Source organism: Siphateles boraxobius, unplaced genomic scaffold, assembly GCF_051911475.1.
Source record: "Siphateles boraxobius isolate OS27281-9 unplaced genomic scaffold, OSU_SipBor_1 29, whole genome shotgun sequence".
Taxonomy (NCBI): domain Eukaryota; kingdom Metazoa; phylum Chordata; class Actinopteri; order Cypriniformes; family Leuciscidae; genus Siphateles; species Siphateles boraxobius.
In genome coordinates, this window is record NW_027508908.1 from 17,195,751 (window position 1) to 17,201,750 (window position 6,000).

Sequence of the window (6,000 nt, forward strand, 5' to 3'; positions counted from 1 at the left end):
CCCATCGCGGATTTTGAAAGTATAGTCGAAAGACAAACTGCTGCAACCTATTTCTTGGTATTTGCTTGGCGAAATTGCTAGCCAATTTTCATCATACATTTCACACAATTATACACCACATTCCTTGTTTCAGTTTAACAAAAAAGCATGATAAGTTGTGATTACTGTCCTTTACTACAAGCATGGTAGCCTAAGTTTTGTGCATTATTGTCCTTTACTACAAGCATGGTAAGTTTTATGATTACTTTCCTTTACTATACACCGTGTAGTAAAGGACAGTAATCATAAAACTTACCATGCTTTTACCACATTATTGGTGGTTTTAATGTGTAATTTGTTGTAAATGCACTGTAACCACAACACTTACCATGCTTTTACCACAGTAACCTTAGATGTATGGTTATAGGTGTAGTAAAAGGATAGTAACCATTATTACTTAGTATTTTTTTCCCAAAAAATGAGCCTCTCCTCTTTGAAAGACCAGTAGCCGCCACTGGTTCAGACCTGTCCACCGCTGTACAAAATGCCCGCGTCAACTCCGCATCAGAGAGGCATCCAGCTGCAGCCCCGCAGACTCACTTCTTGCTAGACACCAGTGGCTGGACACCAGTGGATGGACAGCAGACGTCATTTCCGTATCTTCATTCACTTTTCAAATTGACGTCATTTCCGTATCGTCATTCACTTTTCAAATTTGACGCGCCATGCAGATGTCAGTGGTAAGAAAAAATAAAGGATGTTTTTTCAAAGACTGGGTTGGGTACTGTGGAAACGGAAGACGTGGAGACCTGCAAGGGTTTTATACAGACCCTGAATTTCCTGAGCATTGCCCAGACTGCCAGTTTTAGGGGGCAGGAATGAGGTGTGGTGTGCACAGTGTGCAATAGTTTATTTGGAACTGTTCATGTTTTATTTTCTCTTGAAATAGGGACTTCCCCCACAACCTTACGGGCCTAACTGTGGCATCTTCATTCTGATGGTCAGATTTGACTAATTTTACTAATTATATTTTGTAATTTCCAAGAAATATTGCAAAACCATGAAGTGTTAATTTGATCTGGATTGTTTGGTAAATTGTCTGATCATGTGAATCTACGTATATTTTAAAAACAGAAGTGGTTACATTTACAAAAAAAAAATAAGAATTGAATATCCAAATGGGCAAGGCAAAAAACTGTGGTCAATTAAGATATACAAGTCTGTTGTATTGACAAAACGTTATAGTCCATTGATCTAGGCTGAATTTAAGTCACAAAAAATAGTGATATGATCTGAACAATATATATTTTCAAGGTGGTTCTTGTGAATGCAGTTTGCATGAATTATTGATGTTATAATATTAAGTATATTATTGAGAATTGTTTTATGTAAAGAGATATGATAAAGATCATATTTCAATTCGCACACAGCTTTTATATTATATATTTTAAGTCATAAAAGTAAAATGACAATACGGAAAAGACTTGTGCAATTAAGCCTGCAAAGAATGCTGTCTATCCACTGGTGAAAACAGAAAATAAATATGCTGTCTATCCATAGGTGAAAATATAAAATAAATATATGTCTATCCAGAGGTGAAAGTATAAAATAAATATATGTCAATCCAGCGGTGAAAACGGAAATTAGCGGCGAAACGGAAATGACAGAGAAAATGGAAATGACGTAGGCTGTCTATCCACTGGTGTCCAGCCAGTGGTGTCTAGCCGGAGGTGAGTCTGCGGGGCTGCAGCTGGATGCTATTGCCGCATCACGGCAATTTTGCTCCGGCCGGAAGCAATTACCAAACTGGTTCTGCGTGTATCACACTAACATATATTTTGGGACGGCAAGTAAAAATTATTAATTATAAAGGCTATATTCAAATAAATTGATATAAAATTCTTTTCAAAACTATCAAAGTTTTTAATGCCTGTAGGAATCAAATGTAATGCTTTTTAATACCATTGAAGGCCTTAATTTTCGCAAAATCCATTTAAGGACTTTTAATGCTTTATAATGTCCCGCGGACACCCTGAACTTAGTTGTTGTGTTGATTATGTTGATTTATCTAATCGACTTACCTGTACCACAGGGCCATTGTCAGAACAAACCAAATGGGGGGAATTTAATTTTCATAGGGGGGCTGACGTTTTTTAATGATCTGAGACAGACCAAAACAACAACCCATATTAGGCTATAACTAGACTACAATAGTCTTGTTTTGTTCAATTATTCAAATAAAATAATTCACTGTATGATATCAACGTCTCTGTTTATTTTCTCTTAACATTTCCACATTTAACTAGTAGTGTTTCCAGTCCCGGTACCCTTTAACTGTGAAAGTCGAGTCTACGGCGTTTGCACTATTGAACACTCGACATGGGAAGCAGAATGCTGCATCGGCTTTGACACTATATTCAAGCCAGTCACGAGTCTGATACCATAAAGACACAAAGGACGATTTTTATTATTATACAAGCGTGCAGGGTATCGCTGTAAAATGATCTGATTCGGTCCTTCATTTCTAAGATCATCAATGGCCTGCAGCTTTGGCCCAGTCACAGTCACAGCGACGGCGATCACGTCACTAGTAGTAGGCCCATTCAAATTACACCCACTGCTTTGTCTATGCTCTGAACTTGTGTCTCATTAGAAAAATTCTCCATTCCTACCATCTCATTAGCTCCAGAGTCGTCTCCACACACGTTGTTGTTGGTCAAAGTCGTCTTTCAAAGACGAATCTTTAAACCACTTTCTTATATCCATAGCTTTGCTGTAGGCCTACAAAACCGCCAGAATTTGATTATGAGATCGCATGCAATGTGCAGCTGCGCAAAGGAATTAGGTATAAACAATACTGTATGCTTAACTAAATGAATTGCATGATTTATATGAAATATATACTTACACTCAAACACTCAGTCATTTATGAATATAATTATATTTCAAGTAACGTTCTGTGTAATAATGCGTTGAATAATGAATTTTCTGAATCATTTCTGAAGATAATGTGTTATGCATTTCTACTGTTGTAGAGATTACTGTTCCTGTGAGATAAGTTCTGCTGAAACAATTTGGTGAGAAAGTGAAAATGATCACAATTGTAGACATTTAATATTGATGATTAGGGGGGCACAATAACTCATTTGGGGGGGCACTGCCCCTTGACAACGGGCCTGCTGTACCATCATGTTTATCTATAAACTGTTGTATAGGTGCTTCTGTGGAAACTGTATTAGAATGCGCACAGAGCCAGAAAATATATGCTAGAGGAGGTATCGTTTTATTTGCGGTTATAATGTCGGACAGCTGCTTCTCACTCAGGGTGGGATCTAATGCAGATCGTCACAAGTCCTGGGCGGGGTTTCCCTACTCTTACGTAGGGGTAGGGGGTAATTTGAAACTGCTTGTTCTGAGAGATTGATAATGATATATGAGGATTATAAAAAAAAAAGTATTGGATGGATTTTTACCATTATAGGCTGGTTGTTTACACACACTGCCCAGCCGGCACATGACTGACCTTCAACGTTGAAATATGGTTGAAATAATGTCAGTTGTTGTTGTTTCAATGTTGAAACAACGCTGATATAACGTTTAATGCTAAATGGTTTAAAATGGTTAACAAAAACACTTCTAAATCAACGTATATGTTAAAATCTAATTGTTATCATTATTAACAAAAATAGTTTTAACCTCAAGAGAGCAGTGCAGCAGAAACTTTTTTGCCTTGCGTGATTTTGTGTGGATTTACAATTTTGTGTCTTTGCCTAACAGTTTACCATGCCTTATTACATTTTTATTCATACAGTCATGAAAACACAATTTGACCAAATTAATTAAATAATACAGACTGTAAATAAAAGTAAATACACTGTACACATTCATTATGTTACCACGCTGAAACTATTTGTAACGGGATTAGGTGATTGACAGTAATATTGGCCTATCAGCAAACGGTACTTCCCATTTAAAGGCTGATTGGTTGTCAACCGGGATGCGTCACGTCCGTCTTCCACCGTTTGTTTGCTCGTGTCCATGGTAGCTGTTGCTTTATGTGTTGGTGCTGTTGCTCGTTCGCGCTGCCTGGTGGATGTGCTATTGATCGCCTTGCAGGTATGTTTATTATGACACTCGATATAGTGTTGTGTGGGTTTAACACTCCTTTTGCGCTCTAAATAGGCGTGATTCCCTGTATCCCATTGTGCTATCGATGGGCATGACTGTGACCAATCCGTGGCTATAAAGTGTGCTATCTGAAATAATATCCTGATGGTAAGTGTTTAAATTCAACCATGACTGGGACTGTGATGGTACGATGATTGGTAACATCTTTTATGTCATTTTAGGATTCTCCCTCTCGTTCTCTGCTGAGATTTGTTGTTGCTGTTGTCACGCTGTTAAAGCGCGGCGGTTGATACAGTCACGCCGATCCGATCATCATAACAACCAGGGGACTGCTCGCTCTCCGTCGTGATTCGTTTGTGGCTGCTCTCACGCTGTTAAAGCGCTGCCGTTGATAGCCGCGCTGACATGATCATCAACATAACAACTTGGGGACTGCTCGTTTGATTCTTTTATCGTGTCGTTCTAGTGCCCTACTTCATATGTTGTTTTGTTTCTTGGATTTAACTCTTTTTCTTTTTCTGCTTTATTTAAAACAACCAACGAAGTAGTTATCTGGAGGTATGTGATGTGAGATCCATTAATGTTATCCCGTTTGTGTGTGTGAACATCTACTGAGTGAAATTGCTTTTCAATAATCTCCCAGATCAACTCGTTAATCCTTTTAGGTCATTGGTTTTTCTTTTTCTTATTTTGTAATGTCTTTATGGTTATTTCTATGTTAATTTGTATATTTTCTTTTTGTTCTTATTTTTCTACTGCAGGAGCTGGGGTCCCACGGCTGGAGTGCTGTTCTTCCTTGTGGTGGTGGTTCTTTCTTATCGTGTGCAGTGTACACTTGAGTGTGATAGTGTGATTAGGCTGCGCGGGTGTGTGTGCGCATGAACGTGTGCCCCGTAACACCGAACTCCACAGTTATTCCTCTTCGTTTGGAGCCCCAGCCCTGCTGTTATAATTTGGGTACTTGCTTTGCAGCTATATATTGTTATATTGGTTTGTTTGTTTCTTTAATCTGAAGTGGGGTTGTTAGTAGTTGATGTGGGTCTTAGTGTCCAACATTTTTAATCATTTTTTGTATTAATAAACCTTTGTACTTTTGTATTATACTCCCGTCTCTTGTCTAACTTTGAGGGAACTGAACCTGTGTGCTTTGCTCAATATTTAGTATTTTCCCTGGGTTTAACTCCCAGGGTGGCGTAGTCGGACTTCTTTATTAATAAATCAACTTGAGCTTGTGTCTCAACCGCACCCACTTGCCACATATTGTTATTGGTTGTTTCACCATTTTACTTTGATCATGATTGGTTAATCTGTCTGTCTTCCAGGAAACTGGGCAATGACAATTTTATGTATGAACATACGTCCGTTACTGTTTGAGTCGGTGACCTGCATTGAAAGATATAAGCTAAAGGACCAACAGACCACAACCCTCTCAGCTCCACGCCATAATTTGTTGATTTCTTCGTCTGTTTCAAAGATGAAATCATGACCTTATGATGATAGTAACCGTAACTGACACATGGAGTAATATTTACATTTTTTCAATTCCACCTTGGGGCTCTGAATAACTGCTTGTGAATAAATGGTTGATATTGTAAATTTACATCTGAATACATATGTTATGGAGTTAATATTGTGCTATAATTAAACAAACAAGTCCAGCATTTTGCTAACAAACTCGATCTGCTTTGCAAAGGAAATCTCGACTCGCAAACACACTCAATCTGCTTTGCAAAGGAAAACTCAACTCACAAACAAACAGAAAGCAATGTGCAAGTACAAAGGTCAATTTGAGCGAAAATGCAGTGGAGTAACAAATATGCATTGCGTTTTGCAAATATAAATAAATGAGCCTAGATAATATTTCACAAATGAATACAAACCATCCTATAAATT

The 6,000-nt window shown here is 38.0% G+C and overlaps 1 long non-coding RNA gene across 1 annotated transcript; it reads left to right on the top strand.

Annotated features, from left to right (window-relative positions):
- Positions 1–4,054: 4,054 nt before the first annotated feature.
- On the top strand, positions 4,055–5,210 carry LOC143754041 (uncharacterized). Its single transcript, XR_013207869.1, has 4 exons — positions 4,055–4,095; positions 4,162–4,254; positions 4,329–4,772; positions 4,869–5,210. It is a non-coding gene; the product is annotated as an uncharacterized LOC143754041 (long non-coding RNA).
- Positions 5,211–6,000: the final 790 nt, after the last annotated feature.